The 24854-nt window shown below is 51.7% G+C and overlaps 1 protein-coding gene across 1 annotated transcript in view; it reads left to right on the forward strand.

Moving 5' to 3' along the window:
- Nucleotides 1-6631: 6631 nt before the first annotated feature.
- The window catches only part of GLI2 (GLI family zinc finger 2), a 247026-nt gene continuing 228803 nt past the window's right edge, over nt 6632-24854 (forward strand). Inside the window, 1 exon segment of the mRNA XM_061198931.1 lies at nt 6632-6726. The gene's annotated coding sequence lies outside the window, so the exon portion shown is untranslated.

Below are 24854 nucleotides of genomic sequence, written 5' to 3' on the forward strand. Positions count from 1 at the left end.
TTGGTGAGGACTACTGATATTCCTTAGAATCACTGATGTCTGTGAGATGATGCTACCTCTTTCACTTCGGTTAAGAAACCCACAAGGGGACTTCCCTGGTGGCGCAGTGGTTAAGAATCCGCCTGCCAATGCAGGGGACACGGGTTTGATCCCTGGTCTGGGAAGATCCCACATGCCACGGAGCAACTAAGCCTGTGCGCCACAACTACTGAGCCTGTGCTCTGGAGCCTGCGGGCCACAGCTACTGAGCCCGTGTGCCACAACTACTGAAGTCCGCACGTCTAGAGCCCATGCTCTGCAACAAGAGAAGCCACCGCAATGAGAAGCCTGCACACCACAACGAAGAGTAGTCCCCGCTCGCCACAACTAGAGAAAGCCTGCACGCAGCAACAAAGACCCAATGCAGCCAAAAAAAAGAAAAAAAAAGAAACCCACAAGGCATCTTGAGAAAAGTTCTTTCAAGGGCTGGCCCTGAGATGGAAGGAAGCCTGACCAACATTCGCTGGATCTCTGAGCCCTGCTGATTTTGCTGCCTGCTCTCCACCCCAATGCCCTTCCGTTCTCTCCCCTCCCAGGATGGCTGCATCGATGTCCCTTGGTCCCTTTCCCCAGGTCTTTCCTTTCCCAATCTACCCTGCACTTGGAAACCTTTCAGAGCCCTTATTGCTCTGAGGCAACACAGGGGCCAGTGGGAGTGCCACCCGGCCAGGGACTAGCAGGTAGAAGCAAGCAAGGGCTGTATCTCATTCATCTTTTCATCTCTGAAGTTCATGGTACATGGCAGAAGCTCAACAGAGCCGAATGAATGAATACGTGTTTGCATGAATGTACCCATTAGCCAGAGAGTTTTGGTCCTTCCACACTTGACTCCCTCCCCACTGTGTCCTCTAGGGTAGCCCTAAGAGCGAAAAGGATTTTCGCTGGTTGCTTCTGTGGAAAGGGGTTCTGAACATTTCCCAACTTTGCACAAATCCCTTGTGTGAGTCTCTGCATTGCTTCATCCCACAACGTTGTCTGGGAGGGGGTTGAAGATTTGGGCTATAAATCACAAATGATTGTTGGTCTTTGGCCCGCCTGGCATCCTCCCTCTGTGTACCTGTCCTCCTATTGGTGCCCCTTCAGGTGCCATCTTTATGTTGCTTAGTCCTCCTATAGAAGCTGGTTCTTTGGAAAAGATCTGATAAATTTATTCACAGTGGTAAGGAGTATCCCCTAGCAAGGGTCTGTGTTAGCCCTCTCAGGTGTATCTGCACTGTAATAACAGACACAGCCTAAAGTCATAGGACTCACTCTTGACTTCACAGTGTCACTGGTCCCAGAGAGCCTGTTGGGAGGTATACTGGGATGGAAGGAGCAGGGGAGACTGAGGGCCATCTCAGGACCCCTGGAAGAGTAACACAGGATCGATCTCCTTTGGGGATTGGCCCTTCTTGTTCTTCTGACGCCTTCTTAGCCACTGCCCACCCCTCACTTACTAAATCATCTTGTGTCCTTCAGTTGTGGCCAAATCTGCATGTCTCCTGATGAAAGTGTAGATTCCTTGAGGGTAGGGATTGGGCGTCTCACTTCTTTCTAGTGTGTCTAAGTGCTAGCTCCTGGGCTTTGTGGCCAAGCCACAAAATGACACACCTGGCGGGCTACCTCAGAGCCTTTTTCTAGTCTTTTCTGTGTCTCCGGCCAGATTTGTGTGGCGGATTGTGTGTTTCCAAAAGTAGCCCCAGTACCATTTCTGCCCCCACATGCTCTTCAGAATCTTGCCTTTCCCCATCGAGAAGCAGAGTCTAGTTTCCCTGCCCTTGAATCTGGGCAGAACTTTGGGTCTCAATGGAAAGCATGCAGCCAAGTGATGCTGGGTGACTTCCAAAGTTTCCTAAAAAGCGATAGGGTTTCTGCCTGGCTATCTCTTGTGATGCTCACCCTGGGAACCCAGCTACCACCACGCTGTGAGGAAGCCCACACTAGTCTCAGTACTGAGACCACATGGAGAGGTCCAGACCAAAAGGAACTGAGGCCCCCAGCCACCAGCCAGCGTGAACAGCAGGCAGTGTGAGGGGGCAAGTCTTCAGATGACCCCAGCGCCAGCCTTGGAGTCTTCCAGCTGAGGTCCCCACACTGTGGAGGGGAGACAAACCGGCCCCATGATGCTCTGTCCAAAACCCTGACCCACAGGATCTTTGTGCATAATTAATGGTTGTTTTACACCACTGAGTTTGAAGGTGATTTGCTACACAACCCTAGTAACTGGAACACTGTGCAAAGATGCACAAGCCACTTCTCTTTGAGCCTGGATTTTCTTGTCAACAGGTTCCTTTTACAGAAAGAGAAAAGGGAGAATCGGTGCACTGCTTCCCCCTCTTCCCTCCCCTCATTGACTCTCCCTCAGCCCTTCTATTCCTGCCCCCCCCAGCTTTATTGAGGTAGAATCGGTGTATCAAAATTGTACCTACTTAATGTATACAATTTGGCGAGTTTGGACATATGTATACACTCGTATTACCATCACCACAATCCAGATAACAAATATATCCATCACCTCCCAAAGTTTCCTTGTATCCCTTTCTTTTCTGTGTGTTAAGAACACTTAACATGAGATTTACACTCTTACATTTTTTAATATTTATTTATTTTTGGCTGCATTGGGTCTTCATTGCTGTGCGCGGGCTTCTCATTGTGGTGGCTTCTCTTGTTGCGGAGCACAGGCTCTAGGTGCGTGAGCTTCAGTAGTTGCAGCACACAGGTTCAGTAGTTGTGGCTCGCGGGCTCTAGAGTGCAGGCTCAGTAGTTGTGGCACATGGGCTTAGTTACTCCGCGGCACCTGGGATCTTCCCGGATCAGGGCTCGAACCCGTGTCCCCTGCATTGGCAGGTGGATTCTTAACCATTGCGCCACCAGGGAAGTCCCTTCCTTCTTTTTTAAGGATATTATTCCATTGTATGTTTATACCACAGTTTCTTTATGCATTTCATCTGATGATGTAAGTTTGGGTCGTTCCCCTATTTTGATTATTGGGAGTAATGCTGTGATGAACATAGGAGTGTGGATATCTTTTCAAGGTCCTAATTGCAATATTTTTGGATACATACCTCAAAGTGAGATGCTGGATCATATTCTATTTTTCATTTTTTGAGAGACCGCCATACTATTTTTCATAATGGTTACACTATTTTGTACCATTTTAATTTTATTCAACATGACTTGTGCACTGACATTCCCACTGTCAGCGCACTAGGGTTCCATTTTTTTCTACTGCCTCGCCAACACTTGCTATCTTTTGTTTTTTTGATGATAGCCATCCTAACAGGTGTGAGGTGATATTGCTTTGTGGGTGTTTTTTTTTTTTTTCCGGCTGAGTAGCATGTGGGATCTTAGTTCCCCAACCAGGGATCGAACCCGTGGCCCTTGCATTGGAAGCGTGAGGAGTCTTAACCACTGGACCGCCAGGAGGTCCCTTGCCTTGTGGTTTTGATTTGCATTTCCTGGACGGTGAGTGATGTTGAGCATCTTTTTGTATATCTGTTGGCCATCAGTATGTCTTCTTTGGTGAAATGTCTATTCAGGCCCTTTGCCCATTTTTTAATCAGGTCATTTGTATTTTTGCTATTGAGTTTTAGGAGTCCCTTACATATTTTGGAAATGAACTCCTCGTCAGTATATGGTTTGCAAGTATGTTCTCCCATTCCATAAGCTGCTTTTTCACACTGTGGATTGCTTCCTTTGCTGTGCAGAAGCTTTTTTGCATAACGTAGTTCCACGCATCGATTTTTGGTTTTTTTGATCCTTCATTCCATCTTCCTATCAGTGCAACCGCGCTTCCTCAAGTAAGCCTTCTCGGCACCCCCAACTGCTGCCTCCTGTTAGTTCAGGTCACCCATCGTAAGCTCTTAGAGCACTTGGTATTTTTTCTTTACCCAGTTTGCGATTATGTATTTGTCTGTGGTTATTCATGAAACATTAAGCTCCATGAGGGGAAGGATCTCGTTCATTCCACTCACTGTGATGTCACATCACTTGGAATGGTACCTGGCACACAGAAAGTTGCTGACTGAACGAACTGGCACTCGCACAAGGTCATACATTTAGCTCTAGACCTGGGGCCAGGACCTTGTGTCCAGTGTTCAGTTCTCTGCTCTACCAGTTTGCCTCCGCTCCAAAACTTATGTTGTTTTGGTTCAGTGCCCAGACTTCTGGCCATCTAGAGATCAAGGCGTGATGTTTACACCCTCTCCTCAAACCGAAAGATTCCATCTTCTTCTCAACAGCCACCTTCTTGCCAAAACAAGCCAGGAAAGGTTATGAGAGTGCCTGGATTCCAGAAGGAGTGGAGCGGGTCTGAGAAGAAAAACAGAGAAAAGGAACTATCCCAAAATGTCGATTTGTTTAAACTTCTTCGCCAACTTAACAACACAAGGAAACCAACAGAGACAAGCTTGTAATGAAGTAATCAGCCAACGCTGCTAATATTCCAGTAACATGAAATGATTCTGCACATTTCATGGGGTAGATATGAATGGGGTCATTAAAATATGGCCAAGGAAGGGAGGGAGAGTTTACTTTTTCTGTCTCCTTAGAGTCTGTGTCTGAAAGCTCAGCAGGAATTTAAACAAATAGCATGGAGGAATGGTGAATGTGATCAGATTTAAAGAGAAAGTCCCTTCCAAACTTCTCTTCCCTTTAATAAATACATTGAGTTCTGCAAGTTTTGCTTTTTTAAAAACGCTGCAGGTTTTTTTTTTTCTCCCCCAAATCTGGAGAGCCTGTTTGAGAAATTGCATCAAATTCCTGTGATAGTGTTCTGCATATATATATTTTTCTAGATCAAGAAGAAATTGTTCTGTCATGTAAATGAATGTAAGGAGAATAAAAAGAAGGTAGGTAATAGGGAAGATAATGCTCCCTCTTTGATTAAAAAGTGAAAAATAAAGTTAGAGGAGGGTTAATGGCAAATGGAGAGAGCTACTGAGAAAAAGGGATTACATCAGTAAGATAGGCTGGTGAACGGAGGGTAGAATTGGGTCTCTGAGAACTTCGTCCCCCTGCATTCTAGACAAGATCCAACTGTTGGAAGAAGGGCTGAAGGGAGAGAGCTGCTCTCACTCCCACCCCCTACAGGGTGAATTTAGTTGAGCTAATGGTTCAACTAAACCTACTGAACTCGTGGAGGATGGCAGTCCAGTGCTCTGGCCTTGGACAACCTACTTCACTTCTTTAAGGTCTTTACAGGTCTTCTCACCTGTAAAATGGGGGAGAAGAAAACCTACTTCACAGAGTTTTGTAGGTTAAATAATGTAAAAGAAATATAACGCGTCACCCAGCACATCGTAAGTGCTCCACAGACGTTAGAGAGAAAAACAAAAAACCTCCCCCAGTGAGGCACTCTTTGGGGGAGGACCCTCAGCCCTAGAGAGGCTGGGGGCCAGCGATGGGTTGGGGGACACTTCAGCCTGCTGCCCCCCGCCGCGCTTCTCCAAGCCGGGCAGCTCGGTGCTGGGCTGCGGTGCGGCCTGAGGGCCCAGGGCTCGTCACCCAGTTTGCTTAAGCAAGTTCTTTCACACACACACCCATATACACTTTGGCCCGAAAATTCAATGAGGTTTTTTTCTTCCTTCTTCCTCTGTTGTTGTTGGGTTCTGATTACTTCCATCTGGTTGCGGCAGCGTGACTGGAGTCTCTAAAAACAAAACAAAACAAACAAAAACCCTTCCTACCAAACACACAGGCACCGAACCTAGAAGGCTGCTTCGCTTCTCACCAGCAGGCGCCCAGAGGGCGACTCGCGCAAGTCGCGGCGGAGGGTGCGCAGGCCGCACCCCGGCACCTGCGCGCGCCGCTGGCCGCCAGAGGGTCGGCGCAGAACCAGCCCCCAAAGAGCCAGCCTCCCTCCCCGCCGCCCTCCCGTCCCCCGCTTCCGCCCCGGCGCCCGGAGAAGCGGGCGCACTGGGAACGGCGACCCGGGCATCTCCCGGCGGAGGGGAAGAGGGAGGCGGGGAGGGCGGGGGATTTCAGAGATTGAAAACAGAGCCTTCCCCGCGCCTCGACTCTGGAGCTCATCTGACTTGAGTTAGCGACGCACCCCCCCCGCCCCCGCCCACAGCGCCTTAAAAAAAGTGTTGGAGACTGGCGCGCTCCTCCGTTCTCTGCTCGAACTTTCTTAGTAGGTGTGCTCTCTCTCCCAGGCGCTGGAGGAGGGTCCTCAGCCGCCCCTCCCCTCCGGGTCCCCCGGGTCCTCTCCGGGCGGGGGCGCGCGGCGCGGGCGGGGGCCCGGCGCCCGGTGTGCTGCAGCCGTGCGCGCGGGGGCGCTGCGCCGTGCGGGCGCACGGCGGGCTGGAGCGCGGGAGTGCCGCAGCTCGCCAGCCGAGGCAGCACGGCTCCGCGGACTTTTTTTCAAACTCCCATCAATGAGTCTTCGAGGAGGAGCGGGAGGCGGTGGCGGCGGACGCGAAGGAAGGCGAGGAAGAGCCGGAGGAGCGGGAGGAAGGAGAGCGGGCCGCGCGGCGCGCCGGGGCCTCGGGGAGCTGCCCGCTCGCCGGCGGTAGGGTGGCCCGGCCCCCGCCCGCCTCTCGGTCCCCCCCCCCTGCCTGGCCCGCCCCGCCCCGGCCGGACTGAGTCCCGGCACACGGCAGCCCGCGGCGGCTCGCCGCGCCAGCAAAGTTGGGATGGGGGCCCGCAGGCACCGCTCGGCGCCCCGGAGGCCACCTGCGTGCTAGAGGCAAACTTTTGTCTCCCTCGGTAAAGTGGCTTTGGCCTTCTTTTGCTTGCTTTTCGTCGCGAAGTGCCCCCTACTCCGGCCAACCCCGGGCCGAGGGGATGCTGCGCCGTCTCGGAGGGTCCCTCGGCCGGGTACCCGCGCCACGGCACGGGGATCCGGGCACCGGGCTAGCGGGCGGCCCGGGTCCGGGTTCGGGCCAAGCCGGGCGGGGACGTAAGGGGGGTCCGGGGACTAGGAACTCGTAGCCGGGGGGCGATTTTGCATCCCCCTTCCCACCTGGGGGAAAGAGCCAGTCTTCTTGGGGTGCGCAGCCAGCCGGCCTCCACGCCGTCTCCACCTCGCCCAAGCCCTGGGCTGTTTTCTCGGGAGGTGGGGGTAGCGCCGGAGGCTGGGATGCTGCGAAGCTCCAGAGGTGGGCGGTGGGAGTGTGTCTCCGGGGAGTGTGCCGGGGGTGGAGGAGCTGCAGCCAGCCGCTGCGAACTTCTAACTGCACTTCTCCGCGCAGCCCGTCCCGAGCCCTGCCTTTCTTTCTTTCTCGTTCCTTCCTCCCCCTCGTCAGGCCCTGTTGCCCCCTCCCCCTCGGTCAGGCTCTTCCCTCCGGCCTCCCTCCTCGCTTCTCTCCTCCGCCTCTATTGCCCTCCGCCCCGAGAGCCGCTTGACTTCCCGGAGGGATCCGCGCGTAATCCCTCGCCCTTTCCTCGGGTCCCCCCCCACCCCGCACTTTCTTCCCCGCCCCCACTCATCGTCCCCCCCCACCCCCGGCAATCTCTCAACAAGTATATTTGCAGAGGAATTTGAAAAATCCACTACTGCAACTTGATCTGTGTGTGATGGATGGGGAGAGGCGCGGGGAGAGTTGGGCGCCAATCCTATTAAGGGTTTAGAAAGGGGAGCGTTTTCCCCGGACCGGGGCGGGGGGGCGTGTAGAGGGGGGAGGAGGAAGGGGGCGCGTGCTTGTGTGTGTGAGAGTGTGAGCGCGCCTGCTGCGTCGGGGAGCTGGAAGTCCACCCATCTCGGCGTCGTTTCAGCCCAGCAGTAATTGCTGTCATTTCCTAGGAAACCCGACTTTTACTGCGCGGGGAGCTCGGGATGGAGCCCGCGCGCTTCACCCCGGGTGACCGGCCGCAGGGACGGTCGTAGGCTTTGGGTCTCCCCCAGGGGGCCTTCCTCCACTCGCCTCTCTTTTGTGTCATTTTGATGTGGCTTTCCGAGTTGATCCCGGCTGGAAAAGTAGACCTTTCCCTGGAGTCTGGTGCCGGGCCCCGGGGGTCCTTCCTGCGCTCCTCTGCCCTCCGGCCCGCGCATCCCGGGCGGTGCTCGGCCTGCGGCGCGGACTTTGCAGCCCAGTGGCCGCGGCCGCGTCCGCGTCCTGGGCCCCCGCCCCGCCGCCCCCGCCGGGCGTGTGAAGGTTTAATCCCGACAGCTCCAGATAAAGGAGCAGTTGTAAAACGCTCATATGCTGTTTGCTGACGAGGCTCAGGGGGATGTTGGAGAATTTGAAAGTAAACGTTTCCCTCGCAAGCGGCATAAAATAGTGTTTAAGCAAATATTGTATTGGCGTGCTCAGGGGGCTCGGTGCCAGAAAGGAAAGTAAATAAACGGTGAAATCCAAAATGTACAGCCGTGGAAAGCCACGGAATAGGCGGGCTCGCCACCGGTGCCCCCGTGAGACCTGTTTGCTCTCATCACCTTGCCTGTGAGACCCCTCCCCGCCCATTTCCTTACCTTGCCTGGGGGTTTCCTTCCCTCGGTGGCTTCCCTGTGTGGGCGCCTGGGAGCGGCTTTGCACTTGGCTCTGCCGGGAAAGAAGTCATTGTGTGGCTCCCTGGGCTGGTCTCCCCAGGGCCGGGGAGGGCGCCCTGACTATGCCTGGCTGCTTTGAGTTTTGGTGCCCTTTAGGCTCTCCCCAACTTCTGGTCCGCCCTGGGGCAGGAATTCTAGACTATAGGCACTAGGCCACTGCAGACACATCCCTGCGGAACCTCCCTGGTCCCTTTCTTCCTTCATCTTTCTTGCTTTCGTTTTCCCAGACTTAGTGCTTCCCTCTTACAGCTGAGGGTTACAGGAAATCATGGAGATGTTCTCCCCCAGATTTTAGGTCCCACTCAAACCTAGACGCATGGAGAGTTGTCACTTGTCAGAGCGCTTCAGAGTTAGTTCAAGTTTGTGATATTTAGGGTGGTTTGTATTTGCCCTTTGCTGGGAGAAATACGCTCATTTCATGAGGTTAGTTAGTGATTCTAGGGGGATTTAAACTAAGGCACTGGAGGTGAGGAGCCCACTCGGCCAGGAAATATCCCTCAGGTGACCCGGCTGTCTCTTGGTTTGACATCTGAGTGACAGATTATAGTCAGAGCAGTCTGTTTTCAAAGTCAGTGGGCGAGGATACTAGTGGGAGGGAGAGAAACATTTCCAAAGCAGGGCTGGGCTCACCGGAACAAGGCAGGACTGGCTGTTAGGGATGGTTTTTTATCTTCCGTGGGGATTGTTTGGAGGGGAATTTGCACAGGGCTCAGACTACCTCAGCAGGGCCTCCCAGGCTGCTTCCAAACTCACACTGACCCTGCCCGTGGCCTTGGAGGGGACTCTTGGCTTGGCCCACTTTGAAGGGTGTGTGGGGTTAGAAAGGCCATTCTGGCCGGGCGGCCTTAGAAAGGTGGGCCCGTCCATGTTCTCAGGGATGCTCCAGCCCACCTGTGGGGGGGGACACTGAACAGAGAGAATCCTTTGAGTTGCCTGGTTGGAAGAGGGGGCCGCAGGGCCGCTGGTCAGCGACTCCTTGCCCGGCTGCGGGGGCCCTGGGGGCTGTGTACTGTAGCTGGCTTGTTTGCACTGCAGACTGAAAGATACACAAATACTTCATGCTTTGTGTACTCCCACACGTGCCCTGTACACAGTGCAGCCCCTAGGGCTGGATTAGCCAACCCGGGGATTCAGCAGGCAGACTGACAAAATTGAATATTTGCCTAATAAACACCCTTCTTCCAGCAGGGCCTCTCTTGACCACCTGGGGAAGGGCGGGGGGACCGTCACCCCACAGATGCCAGCGATTCCCTCTAACTGGGACCAGGAGGTTGTCATGCACACTTTGAAAGGCTTTGTGACCCCTACACACCCAGCTGGCTTGTTCAAGTGCAAAACCCAAGTCCCACATCCTTGTGGACTCAAGGGGTAGGGCAGCCTGTCTTTTCCTTGGGCAAGTGTGTGTTCAGCCGGGTTTCCTTTCATCTGAATGACGCTCGCTTCTGCTGGTGACTCTGGCTCCGGGGAGGTGGAGCCACCTGCCCTGCTTCTTTAGGATGGGGTGGGGTTCTACCTGTGCCTGGGTCTGTTTCCCGGTACGCGGGGACAGCCAGGCCAGGCCAGGTGGACCTAGCTGTGGACCACTGCAGCTGTACCTGCTGGGCCCTTTGAAATGGAACCCCGGGGAAGCAGCTCCCCTCCCCCCTTCTTCTTTTCAGTAAGTGTCAGAGGCTCGCACACGTGAAACATGTGAAGAATGCCAAGGAGAGAAACTGTATTCTCAGATTCCAGAAAGTACAGAGAGGCCGCATAGGTGATTGTACTAGCCACCAGAATAGGCAGCAATTTCAGTGAACGAGGCTCGCTGGCTTCTAAAGAAGGCTCCCGGGAAGGGAGGCTTCTTTGTAATTGTGGCCTCAGGCTTGTTTAAAAGACGGTTTGGGAAGGGGTCCTGTTTGTTGTTAGGCAGTGTCTTTTGGTAAAGAGCAACAGCTTCATGGGTTTTAAATAAATACTTGCCACCAGATTCAATACTGTTACGTATTCCCAAATGAATTTGAGCGTTTGCTGTGGACCGTAAAGGATTTAAAAAAAAAATCATTGATCATTGTTGTTAGATTTTGAGGGTGACCGAAACATCCTTAACCTATAAAACTATGTTTAAACCCCTGGGAAAATGCACCGGTGATACCAGCAGACTTTCTGCATGTTTAGTGTATTATTTTCCCCAATTCCTTCAACAAAAGCACCCTCAATATGGTGGTTTGTGTTTTGATTCTGGCTTCTTAAAAAAAACACACATGGGGGAAAATAACTCACTTAAGATGTGACCAAAGAGTTCATACTAAACTGTTTCTGAGATTTTTGGTTTCAAGTGAAAAAGTTAATGTGGTTTTATGTGTGTGTGTATGTGTGTCGTTTAAAAAAAAAAAAAAGGTTGCTGGGAAGTGTGTTTTAACTGTGAGTGCCCTGTTTCAGGCATTAGCATAAGAAAAAAGTTTTAGTGCATTTCCTATTGTCTTGAATGAAGAGTTTCAGCAAAGGGAGGGAAAGCCGCAAAAGGGTGATGGTCCATTGAGATTCTTGGGCAGCCGGGGCTCGTCATCTGCCCCTGAAATCTGTGATCGGATAGCACTTTTATCTCACTTTTCCATTCTCCGGCCTTTTTCACACGTTCACTTTTTGTCAAGGTTTATTGATTATGTTTTCTTCTCTGCAAATCTGTGGAAAATTTAATGAACCAAACACAGCAGTGAAATAAAGGGGGCTTTTTATTCATTAGCAAGGGATTGATTTCCCCCCTCGGGCCGAGGGCCCCTGGCCTCCAGCAAGTGAGGGAGGGGGTGGGGAGGAGGCGGGTGGCCCTGCTCCGGGCTGAGGCGGGGCCTCTCCGGCCTGCGGCCTCCCCGCAGACCAGCACCGGCTCAGCCCGGGACTCCCGGCCCCAGTGAACTTAGAAGCTCCTTCCTGATGGGTGTTCCGGGCCAGCCCCAGCCGCTGCCGCTGCAGACGCCCGCCTCGACCTCGGGGGCCGGGCTTCTCCGCGATCGGGGCTCCCTGGGCTTGGGGGCGGGTGGAGGCGGGGGATACTTGTCTTCCCCACCCTGACAAACCTCTCGAGTGCCTGGGCCTTCCCGGGGACACAGTTAAGTATGGCCCTTCCTCCAGCCCCGACTCTCAGACCTGTAATTAAGCAAAGCCCCTGGTGTGATTATGCTTTGCTGACTCGGCTGGCTTTGGAGCCGCTTCCCTCCACGGAACAGGGTGAACTTTAGCTTTTTGCAGAGGCTTCCTGGGCACATCTGTCTGTCTGTCTGTCTCCCCTACTCCCCCATCTCCCTTCTTCTCTGCCCGCTTTGTTTCCTTCGCTTCTATCTTTCTTTCCCCCTTTCTTCTCTCTCGCGCCCTCTCTGCCCCTCCCCTCCCCGCCCTGGGTCTTCCTTCTCTCCTCCCTCCTGTCTTTTCTTTCTTTCCCTCCCTCTCCTCCCCGCCCATCTCCTCTTTCCTTGGGCATCTTTTTATTTCGCTCCCCCTCCTCCCCCTCCTTCCTCTCCCCGCCCCCCTCCAATTTCTGCCCCGCGGAGGGCTGGCCGGGAGGCCTCCGGGACGCGGCGTGCCCAGGCCGTGGGGACCGTGTCCGCGTCCGGGGACCCCTCTGCGCTCCGAGAGCCCGCGCGCCGGCCGCGCCGCGTCCCTCCCACCTGCCCGCCCGCCCGGTTTGTGGCGCCCGAACAATGGCCACATTGTCCCGGCCGCGCACCGGCCGCCCCGGCGAGTGGCGGCAGGCGGGACCCTGCTCGTGGCGGCTCGGGAAGAAAGCCAGCGGCCCAGATCCAGATCGGCCGCCTTTGTCGCCGGGTGGGAGACCGCAGCGCCCGGGGGAGCCGGCGCCCACCTGGGGAAGGCGCTTCTCCAAAGGGCGCCCTCCCTGCCCACGGCCGCTGGTCCTCCCTGCCCCTTCCCAGTGGCTCCCCTCCCCCTTCTCCGAGAAGGGATTCATTCGACTTTAGGTGACAGTTTGCAGAGTGACTTGAGAGCATTTCGCTAGAGCCAGGAGAAGAGGGGCCACGTTACCAAACTTTTGGCGGCATCCGAAACTTTTTCCGTAAGGCATCTGCGCGGGTGCCGAAGGCCCCCTTTTGCCCTGACCCCCACCTTCCCCACCGAGGCAGGGAAGGAATGGTGGTCTCTCAGAACAGTATCCCCCCCCTCAACCCATTCGCTTTGACCTGTAGGGATTCAAGACCTCTTAGCGCTTAGAAAAAGATGGATCTTTGAATGCTTAGGATGTTAAAAGAGCATCCGTCCCTGCGTCCAAGCAGACGCTTAGCAATGCTCCTTTGTGTGGTGGACAATGCAATAAGTCAGCCCGACTTTTGAGCCACATTTACAAGGAACTGTAAGGGCCGCTCAAGTACACTTGTGCTAAGTTGAATTGATTGAAATTTAATGGCGGTTAGTGGCGATGAATGGTAATGATTTCCCAGCGTATCTTTGGCATACTTGACATTAATAACAGTGTGTGTGTACCCGCACCGGGAGCCTGCCACACACGTGAGGCGGTAGCATCATTCATTTCCGGAGATGCCAGTCCTTTGCCTCCTTCCTCTCCTGAAATCCTTTTCCTTCTCACCATAATTCAGTTGTTCGGATGATTTTTTAAAAAACAACGAAGGAAAAGAAGGAAAGAGAAAAATCTTTCTCCATTGAGTTCGTACATCATTTCAACATAGTTTTGTGCTCATGATTTTTTTTCAATTCCTACGTAAATCAGCTTCTCATATACCAAATATGATGAATTTGTTTTAGCTGCCATCATGAATTAATGTTATGCAAATAGAAGCTTTGCAGGTGAAATGATTTACTTAATAATTTCAACTTCTAATATTTAAACTCATTCATTATGTTGGGAGTTAAAAAAAAAACAAGTCCATATTTTTAAACCTGCGTTGGGGGAGATTGCTATGCAAGTATTTGCAGTGTAGGCAGGCCTTGAAGGCCAGAAAATAGCTCTTCATGTGTTGATTCTTTCTTGGAGAACCTATAGTTCACCACGCGGTGGCTTAAGAAGCAGGGGATAGAAGTCTTAACAAGTGCCGTCTGTGGGTGGGACGACACAAAGGCATTGAAATAAATCCAAGGTGACCATCACAGTGATATACCCCCGGGACTGAACATGCTCTGCTCTGGGAACTAAGAAGGGCTTCGCTTTTGAACTGGTCTTGACTGAGCCGGGTGGTGAAGGGAGAAGGGGCTCTGATGCCCCCTGCCCTCATCTTTGTCATTTGCTGGTTGAGACCATCTTAAGAGCAAGTCTTTAATGTCTGCCCATGAAGGTAGCAGTGATATAAAAAGTTGGGCAGAGGACTGCCACCCCCCCCCACCCCAAATGCTAGGAAGACTTCCTTATGTGTGTCATCTTTTCAGGATGCTTTCTTCTGGAAAAAGTTGAGGAAGAGAGTAAAAGGGATGAATAAATGCCCCGTGATGAGTAAGGAGCCCAAACCCTTGGGGTTACATCTGGGAGAGTGACACCCATCACTCAAGAGCTGGGTGACCCTGTGCCAGTCGCTTGGCCTCTCTGTGGAGGGGGAGGGAGCTAGGCAGATGTGATCTCTCAGATCCTGCGGCTTCACCAGCCTGGGAGCCAGCACAGCCGGCCTCTCGCAGCTGTCTTTAAGAATCAGACCTCAGGCAGGGTGGGGGGACCAGGGTCTGGACAAAGTGGGGGGTCTGGGACTTTGCCTCTGCTTCTGGGGAGAGTGAAGTGAGGCCCTCTCAAGGAAGCTGCCCCCGCTTCCCATCTCCCCCTGCCTGTCACTCTGCCTAGTCAGCTGCAGTGCTCGGGACACCTCCGGGATGTGGTCACAGGGTGAGCGGGGATAGAGTGGACTAGGGGACGTTGGTGTGGGTGGGGGAAGCACTCGGCAATGCCTTTTCAGACCCTCCTGAAATGTGTCTCAGATCTCTGACGATAAGGGTCGAGTTTTGACTTGCTGTCTCCAAAAATTGAGGTCATCGTGATCGGATGATGGGTTGAAGGTTCATCACTCAGCCGTTTCTGCAGACTGCAGTGGGTTGTGTGGTGTTGATACATTGTGTGTCCAGGCAGCGACAGCGTATTTAGGGCTGGCCCTCGCCGTCTGCGGAGATCAAGGTGAGGGGACGTCGCTGGGCTCGCTGGCTGAGGGCGCCTCGTTTCTGTAGGGGAAGAAGGAGTCTGACTCAGCAGTTACTCAGTCAGGAGCTGTCAGGTGTGCTGACGGTAGGATGGAGCAGGATGGCAGGGTTTGAATGTAACTCAGGTGTCTTCGTCTTTAGAAGATGTCACACACGTAATGGCCTATGTTACTCACAGGCATGATGTAGTATATTAGGCTGCTCTTCCGGTTAAGTGTGAATGTGGTGTGTGTGATATCTCTGTTTATGCTGATATACGTATATACCAGGAAGTTTTTTAACTACCAGGTCTCTTTATGAATTAGATAGTTTTCTTCTCCTAAGATGCACTTAAACAAAAAGAGAAATAGCAAAAGAGAGTGAAGTCAGAACTGGAAATGAGCTATAGAGGCAAATCTAAGAAAGCTTCCAGCAGGCTTCCAGCCAGGGATTCAGATGGAAAGCTGGGGAAATATGCAGATTCTCGGGCCCCCATGGAGACCCTATTGAATGTGAATTCCTATGGAGGGGACCCTGAGATCCGCCTTTTATCAAGACTTTTTAGGGCGGGGTGATGGGAATTTAGTGATTTCTTTCTGTGACGTCTTTCACTTCCTCTGTGATTTTTGCATTAACAAAGGGAGAACGTTTGCTTCTTTAAGCCTGGATGGATAACTCAGGATTTAGACTTTCCAGCTATTTGCTGCACTGGAGGTTGGGGCACACAAACTAGCTGAGAACTGAGCTGCTTCTCCTCCAGAACAGCACAGAGAAGTGAGCTCTCTTTCTGAGACTGTCAGGTGGCTGCGGCAGTCCCCTGGTTTGCTGTGAAAGATCCCTGAAGACCCCAGGAGAAACCACAGAGCAGCGAGCTTATTAAATCAGCACCTTTGTTTCTGTGCCGTGGGTTCTTGGCCGGAGGGTCCCTAGGATCGCTCCTTTGTTTTCTCCTGTATAAGAAACTACCTGTGCATCATGATGGCTGTCTCACTGCTTCAGTGGCCAGAAGTCAGTCCCTCTTTGGGTCCAGTTCTGTGTTGCCGAGTTTGAGCAGATCTTTGGGAAGTGTGACCCCCCCACTGAGGTTTGACCGAAGGGCTTGCCTGTGCTGTCTTTATGGTTCCCTGGGAAGGACAGAAAGGCTGAGTGAGGAGCTGGTGCAGGCTGGCATGCCCTCCCAGCCGTGGTGGCCTCAGGCCTGGAGCTGCAGGACGTCCGCCTTGAGGAGGAGAGGCTGGTGGAGTGGCCTGGCCTCTCTGCCCAGGTCCACCGTGAGGGAAGCTCGTGGCTGAGGTGGTCCGCGGCGCTGGCTGGCATCTCGCCCCCAGCTCACAGCATCCGCTGCCTGCATCCTAGCCTTGGCGTCAACATATTTCAAGAACATCCCGTCTCCTCACTAGGACTTGAGTCTCCTTCAGAGTGAGAAGGCAAGAGAGAGTCCAGAAGGAGTCTCTGACGAGTACAGGGCAGCTGGGTCATCAGGGAGGGCGCGGCTTCTCAGCTTAGAGTGGGCGTCCTGACAGCTGCCTTCCAGGTGTGTCTTAGTGTGAGATGGGGCTCTGAGTGGGAGCCTGGCGTCGCCCTCGCTCAAGGGCAGGGTCCCGGGGATGGTGGCCTTTCCTGTCCCTGAGGTCCAGCTGGCCTTGGAGACTTGGGCTCTTGGGCGTCTCTGGCTCTGACGATGTGGACCAGCTTTGGGGAGCGTTGCGATGTGTACTGCCCTGGCCTGCACACTATTGGCTTTCTGTTAATATTTCAAGTGCATGTGGGCAAGGACTTCAAGAGGGACTGGAAAAGGGCCACTTCCACACATTTGAGGCTGGGCCTTGTGGACTCACCCCGTCCACTCTGCCCTGTGTTCCGACTGCGGCCGCTTGGAGGCATTGGGCTGATGGGGAAGTGCGGTCTTCTTTCCACGTTAGCTCAGTTCCTCTGCTCGGTCTAGACCCCCAAGGGCAGATTGAGGGCACACTGCCTGGCGGCACCCCTGGCACTAGGAGCCCAGTGGGAAGTGCGATGAAGGCTGGTGGCATTTCCATCTCCCCTGAGTCTCTGGTGTCCAGCATCTGGGTGCCGCATCCGTGTCCAGATCCGGCCTTCAGTCCCAGGACCCTCGGGCCCCCAGGACCCAGCCTAGCTGTTTTACCAAGAACAGCTAAGGCCCCACGCTCTAGGGCGGTGCTCCTTCACTGACACCCCTCTTCCCATCCTCCAGGGACCCCCCCTTGAGCAGGCGGTCGCTGGTGGGCAGGAAAGATGGAGGTGCCATCAGGCTGAGGGCCCCTTTGGAATCTTTTTTTAAAAAATAAATTTTATTTATTTATTTATTTATTTCTGGCTGCGTTGGGTCTTCGTTGCTGCGCGGGGCTTTCTCCAGTTGCGGCGAGCGGGTGGCTACTCTTTGTTGCGGTGCGCGAGCTTCTCATTGCGGTGGTTTCTCTTGTTGCGGAGCACGGGCTCTAGGCACACGGGCTTCAGTAGTTGTGGCACGTGGGCTCAGTAGTTGTGGCTCGCGGGATCTAGAGCGCAGCCTCGGTAATTGTGGCGCACAGGCCCAGTTGCTCCGCGGCATGTGGGATCTTCCTGGACCAGGGCTTGAACCCGTGCCCCTGCATTGGCAGGTGGATTCCCAAGCACTGTGCCACCACGGAAGACCCTATCTCCTCAAGCATATTTTATTTTACTCTCTTTATTACATTGTTGGGCATTTAGGTTTTTTTCTAGTTTTTGTTATTGTAGATAACACTGGAATAGACATCTTTGTGTGTAAATGTTTACCTGAGATTCTAATTCCCTAGAATAGATTTTTTTTTTTAATATTTATTTATTTTTTTAATTTTGGTTGCGTCGGGTCTTAGTGCGGCAGGCGGGCTCTTGGTTGCGGCATGCACGCGGGATCTAGTTCCCCGACCAGGGATGGAACCCGGGCCCCCTGCATTGGGAGTGTGGAGTCTTACCCACTGGACCACCAGGGAAGTCCCTAGAATAGATTCTTAAAAGTGGAATAACTTGGTGGAAGTATTTGGACAGCTGTTCTTGAGGCCCTCAGTAGGGTTTAGAGGATTTCCAGTAGTAGTTTTCTAGCTTTTGGGGAGAGATGTGAGATGTCAGCTTGAGGTTCTCAGAACAGCTATGTACAAATCAACGTAGAGTAATTAGTTGAGTGCCTTCTGCCTGCCCAGTGACTTGCAAAATCCGGCCTCATTTTGCAGATGGGTGACCTGAGTCTCAGAGACATCGGATAATCCCTGCGTTTCCCTGAGCAGTGGGAGGAAGAGCCCTGGGCAGAGGCTGGAGCCCAAACCAGGACCCTCTCCCGGAGCTGGCTTCTGAGTGCTGCCCTGGCCCCCCCTGTGCAGAGGCTACAGCACTGATTCTCAACCGCGGCTGTTTGTTCCCCAGGGGATATTCGCTCCATGTCTGGAGTCAATCAGCTAGCACTTACTGGTTTTGGCTGTCATAACTGGCGGGGGGGGGGGTGGTTGCTCCTGAGATCTAGTGGGTGGAGGCCGGGGATGCTGCTCAACGGCCCGCAAGGGGGGCCTCCCCCACGACACAGGATGGTCCAGCCCAAATGTGCCGATGCTGCGACTGAGTGACCCTGGGTGGAGGTCGCCGGCAAGGCCTGCTGTAGGGTTTCCCTCCCTGGCGGACACAGCAGGACGCTGCGGCCGGGGCTTCGGAGCGGGCACCCGTGCTTTTTCACACCTCACTCTCTCACCAGGCTGGAAATCTTCAACCTTCTTTTCTGTGCCCTGAATTTGAAACAGTGTGGCAGTTGCCATCAAGAGGAATTCCTTGTGCAATCCATCAGTCAATCAGCTAGCACTTACTGGAGCATCTGTTATGGGCCTGGCTGTGTTAAGCTCACTGCCCTAGGCTCACACCTTGCTAACTTGGTTAGGAGCTGGCGGCCATCGAAATCCCAGCAGATTTCTCCAGTGTGCATCTATCCTCCTCCTGTATCCTCCATGTCTAGCAGGAGGCTACTTTAGGAGAGCCAGGAATTGGCTGGTGTGACCTCAAAAGGCAGTTACCTAGGAATACGAGCCCAGAGCAGATACCGCTTCAGCTGTCATCTGGGAGAACCTGTCTGCTTTGCTGGCTTCAGGCTAAGTTTCCTACTTAACAATGAATTTTGTACCGGCTTTTCCTGGCTAGTCAGGGATCATAGAGTCCTGGGTCCTAATAGTGAAAAGCCCAGGGGTGGGGGCCATTGGCGGTGGCTCATTTATTTAACCAAACAGTTGTGCCTGAGTAAGTCCGGGAAGGCTTCCTCTAAGAGGCCAGTGTCACTTGGAGAATGAAGTGTAGGGAGGGGACCCAGCAGGATACAGAGGGGCCCTTTATGAGAGCCTGGGGTGCTTTGAGGGGCTGGCTTTGTGACCCCAAGGATGGCTCCACCAACTTATTGTCAGCCGTGGTTTATCTTCATCCAGGACATGAGGTATAAACATGCAGGGGACTCAGGTTCTTTCTGGGACTGAAACATTTGGGATCTGATGTGCAACAAAGTGATTATCACCTTTGCCTTTTCATTTTCCTCCTTTTGGGTTTGGGCCAACTTCATTTCTCAAGTTGTTTTTTTTCTTACAGTTAGGCTTTTCCCTCTTTTGTGGAAAAGAGGGAATTCCCAGCAAATATGCACATACCTCTTCTCATCCCACCAACTCTTGCCCATCTGTAGGCAAGGGATATGGTGTCTGACCCTGCCTCCACCTATTCTTGACCTGCTCCCTAAAGATAACTCCCGCTCAGGGTCTGTTGGAGGGAGTGATGGGTGGAAAAGGGATGAGAGGGCTTCCCTGGTGGCACAGTGGTTAAGAATCCATCTGCCAATGCAGGGGACACGGGTTCGAGCCCTGGTCCAGGAAGATGCCACGTGCCGCGGAGCAACTAAGCCCGTGTGCCACAACTACTGAGCCTGTGATCTAGAGTCTGTGAGCCACAACTACTGAGCCCATGTGCCGCAGCTACTGAAGCCTGCGCACCTCGAGTCCGTGCTCCGCAACAAGGGAAGCCACTGCAATGAGAAGCCCGTGCACCACAACGAAGGTAGCCCCCGCTCTCTGCAACTAGAGAAAACCCACGCGCAGCAACGAAGACCCAATGCAGCCAAAAATAAATAAAATAAAATAAATTAATTAAAAACAAAAAGGGATGAGAAGATGAACCTGGTTTTCAGAACACTCTTGACTATGATCCTCAGGAACACTTGCAGTGATTTAAGAGTAGTAGTTGTCATGCATCCCACCATCCATTCATCCATCCATCCATCCATCCATCCATCCATCCACACATCCATCCATCTATCCATCCATCCATCCATCCACCCACCCATCCATCCATCTATCCATCCATCCATCCATCCATTATTTATCATCCACTCACCCATCCATCTTCCACCCATCCATCTATTTATCCATCATCACCCATCCATCCATTAGCCATCGACTGTCCATCCTTCATCATACATCCACCCATCCATCCATCCACCCATCCATCCATCCACTCATCCATCCATCCACCCATCCATCCATCATCTGTCCATCCATCCATCATCATCCATCCACCCATCCATTATCCATCATCCATTGATCCATTTATCATACATCTATTCATCCATTGATCCATCTATCTTCTATTCATCCATTATTCTTCCAGCCATCATCTTCCACCATCCATCCATCCATCCATTTATCATACATCTGTTCATCCATGCATCCATCCATCTTCTATCCATCCATCATTCATCCATCTTCTATCCATTCATCCATCCTCTATCCATTCATTCATCCATCCGTCCATTGACTACAGGAATTTTAAAGGCCTTTGCTGTTGGTCCTTGGCATACACTTCCTCTCCTATCCATGAAGCCAGTAACTCAAGGGTCACATCCTCCATGGAATCATTCCTGTCTCAGACCTAGGCTTCCACTTGTCCCTGTGGTTTCCCTTACTTATAACACTCATTAATACTGTCTTGCCATTGTCTTTTTATTTGTGCTTAGTAATTGTTTGTTGATCAATGGATTCTAGGAAATTCCTCAATGGGAGAAAATGGCATTTGTTCAGTTTCCTTTGACAACTCTCTAAAGAAATATGAGCCAACCAAGCAGTCTCCAGATTGGCTTCCTTGATTTGAGAGAGCAAGAGTGCTTGTTTATAAAATTAGTTTGTAATATGGCAGAGTTGTATTTTATATAATCCAAGTACGTGTTATAGTTCAGTTGGGCCCCCTACATAATCTCTGTGTACCATGTTTTTATAACCACTCTGAGGGGTTTTTGGTGGGAGACAGGGTGTTTTAGTGGTTAAGGCATTGGAAATGTGGTGAGGTAACCAGGGTTCTAGTCTGGCTTTGCCTGGAGGTTAATAGGAGACCTTGGGTGAGCCATTGTCCCCCTCTGAGCCTCTCTTGGTTTATTCCTTGTCCATCAAATGAGATGGTTGGAATAGATCATTTCAAGCAACCTTTAAACCATGATATTCAGGGCCTAGGATCACAGTTTCTCTATTTTAGCGATTAGAGAGGGTTGAATTTGGGGTTTTTGGACTCATGGATGGTCACATCACTGATTTGCTTGAATAAGGAAGCAGCCCTTGGCCTTGACATTCCCATAGGAGGTGCTCCGTCTCTAAACACCATGATGGTCTCAGGTGGCAGGGCCTTAGAGACCATGCACTGTTTTAGCACCATCACCATGGGTTGTGCTAGGATAACAACCGCATGCAGTAGGAATCATCATGTGCATTTTAAAGATGCTGTGGAGGTTGTCTGGTTTTACTGGACTTGCCCGAGGTCCCAAAGCAACAACAGTCAGGGTCAGTTTCCCATTCATGTGGGGCTCTGCCGTATCCTCGGAGGGCAGAGCAGGGCACAGTCTTTGTCTCCGCAGAGACCCCTCTGTCTTGGAGGCCCGTCCCTGGCAGTCATGATAGTGGGAATATATGCATGGTCCTCTCATCGGTCCCGACCTGCCTCTTGCATCTCCCGAGCCAAGAGGTGGTCCTTTCTGTGGAGCCCGGCTCCCTGAGGGGGGACAGTGAGCCTCTTCCCTGGGCTAGTTTTTCCCCAGAGAGCACCCCCTTTCCGGGGCAAGTCTGGGCTCTCCACGTTCCACACGACGCAGCTTGGCATCCCTTTGGTGCCGTGGCCAGCACTCCGGAGGGGGACCGTCCCGATGGGAGCTCGCTGCTCCAGCTGTGGCGCAGCCATTGTGGGGGGACGGGTGCATCAGCCCTTAGTCTGGAAGGTTCAGGGGAGCAGGGGCTTCGGATCGGGCACGGGAGACAGGCTGCGCATCCCAGGTCTGTGGCTCCGTTTTCTCATCTGTAAAGTGAGGGTATCTGTGGACCCATATCCTGGGGGTTTAATGAGGATAAAAGGGTTTATATGTATCAAGTCCCTGGTACATAGCATGAAATCTTTTATTTTATTGAAACATAGTTGGTTTATGATGTTGTGTTAGTTTCAGGTGTACAGCAAAGTGACTCAGTTATACATGTATGTATGTATATCTATATTCTTTTTCAGAGTCTTCTCCATTATAGATTATTATAAGGTATTGAGTATAGTTCCCTGTGCTCTACAGTAGGGCCTTGTTGGTTATCTATTTTATATACAGTAGTGTGTATCTGTTAATCCCAAACTCCTAATTTATCCCTTCCCCCACTTTCCCCTTTGGTAACCATAAGTTTGTTTTCTATGTCTGTGAGTCTATTTCCATTTTGTAAATAAGTCCATTTGTATAATTTATTTTAGATTCCACATATCAATATAAGTGACATCACATGGTATTTGTCTTTCTCTGTCTGACTTAACTTCACTTAGTATGAGAATCTCTAGGGCCATCCATGTTGCTGCAAATGGCATTATTTCATTGTTTTTTTTTATGGCTCAGTAGTGTTCCATGGTATATATGTACCACATCTTCCTTATCCATTCATCTGTCCATGGACATTTAGGTTGCTTCCAGGTCTTGGCTATGAAATCTTGATTACTATTAAGAAGGCAGTCCAATGGGCACCATATTTTTGGCAGCTACATCCTACTAGCGACTCATTTAAGCTCCAGTCAACCCGGGTCCCGGTTCTCATTTGCCCATGCTGCTAGTTTAAACCAGAGTCCCCAGCACAGTTTCTGCTAAAAGACCTCTTGACAGGGGCAGAGCCTGTGCTCACCAGCACCTGGACGCTTTTTGTGCCCTTGTTTCTGACTGGGAAAACAATCAGTTCGTTAGCAGGGGGAGTTTCTGAGAGGTGCCTGGTTGTGCCCTGTCTCAGACCAATGAGGCACCCCCTGGACCTTACCTTCAGGCCGCCTGAGGGTGATGACGCAGCCCCACGTCTGTCCTGCCACGCTCCAGAGCGTCTTTCCAAAGCAGGGCTCTTGGCCAGATCCCCTCACAAGCCAGGACGGTGGCCGCGCTCTTCAGCTGATGGACCTGCTCAAGGTTGCAGGTAGTTGCTGGTCAGAGAACATGCGGCTTCACGAGGCCGCTGACCACTTGGCTCCCACAGGGCAGCCAGCCCCCTATGGCCCCTCAGGGGTACTCTGCCCGACAGGACAGCTGGAGTGAGGCTCCCTAGCCTAAAATAGTCTTCTCCCCATTCTCACCCCAGCTCAGGGCTCTTGATGGCCCCAATATGAAAACGACAGATTTGTTCTGGATTTATCAAACATTTTGTTTTGCTTTTTGGTCTACTTAATTCTAGTCTCTGTTTTTCTGTTCCTATCCTTATCTCCCTCAGTATTTTACAGATTTGAGATTGTATGGTTTATAGCAGGGGTCCCCAACCCCTGCGCCAGAGATTGGTACCGGCCTGTTAGGAACCGGGCTGCACAGCAGGAGGTGAGTGGTAGGTGGGCGAGTGAGCGAAGCTTCATCTGTATTTACAGCCACTCCCCATTGCTCGCATTACCGCCTGAGCTCTACCTCCTGTCAGCATTATGGTGAGTTGTATAAATATTTCATTACATATTGCAATGTAATAATAATAATAGAAATAATAGAAATAAAGTGCACAATAAATGAAATGCACTTGAATCATCCTAACCACCCCGCCCCCCACCCTGGTCCATGGAAAAATTGTCTTCCATGAAACCGGTCCCTGGAGCCAAAAAGATTGGGGAATGCTGCTTTATAGTTTTCACCCTGTAATTTTTACTTAATACCTTTTGTAAGCATTTGTTGTAGGCTCTGTCAGAGTGTTTGTGCTTGATCCCCCTCTTTTGGACATAGTTATTTTTTCACTATCATAAGTAACTCTTCTAAAAACACCTTTGTATATAAATGCTCTAAGTTTCTTAGTCTACTTAACTTGCCTTTTAAAAAAACAAAACAAAAATAGATCATTTGTAAACTAATTGTGAAGAAAGATTTAAAAAGAAGGAAGTTGAAGCCACCATGACCTCGGGTTTCTGTTCCCCACATTTTCTGTGGGGACCCCCAGCACCTTGGTGGATGTTTTTCAAGACTTTTCTACTTATGTTCACTAATATTTTCTACACTCAGGGAATCACATCACACATGCTGTTTTATCGTGTTTTTTTTTTTTAAATTAATTTATTTTATTTTTGGCTGCGTTGGGTTTTTGTTGCTGCGCGTGGGCTTTCTCTAGTTGCGGCGAGCGGGGGCTACTCTTCGTTGTGGTGCGCGGGCTTCTCATTGCAGTGGCTTCTCTTGTTGCGGAGCACGGGCTCTAGGCGTGCGGGCTTCAGTAGGTGTGGCACACAGGCTCAGTAGTTGTGGTTCGCAGGCTCTAGAGCGCAGGCTCAGTAGTTGTGGTGCACGGGCTTAGTTGCTCCGCGGCACGTGGGATCTTCCCGGACCAGGGCTCGAACCCGTGTCCCCCGCATTGGCAGGTGGATTCTTAACCACTGCGCCACCAGGGAAGCCCCACACATGTTGTTTTATAATCTAGTTTTTCACTCACCACCACATTTGTGTGTATGTTTTCCTGGAGATGTAAATCTTTGACTGTAACTGATGGCAGTCTTTGGATAAATTTCTAGAGGTAGAATTCCAGATCAGAGGTGAGGTCATATTTAAACTCTTTTCTCCTGTTTTTAGATAAGTGGTTAAAAAGTGTAACTGCCCAGGGGTGGGTTCTTTTTTTTTCTTTTCTGATACTAATAAAAGTAATATATATATATATTTGTTATTCCGATTCAAACCTATACCAGTAAAAAAAAAATCAGTTTTTTCTGATACAAACCTAATACAAATAAAAAAGCTTAAACA

Source organism: Eubalaena glacialis, chromosome 1 (genome assembly GCF_028564815.1).
Source record: "Eubalaena glacialis isolate mEubGla1 chromosome 1, mEubGla1.1.hap2.+ XY, whole genome shotgun sequence".
In the NCBI taxonomy this organism is placed as follows: Eukaryota; Metazoa; Chordata; class Mammalia; order Artiodactyla; family Balaenidae; genus Eubalaena; species Eubalaena glacialis.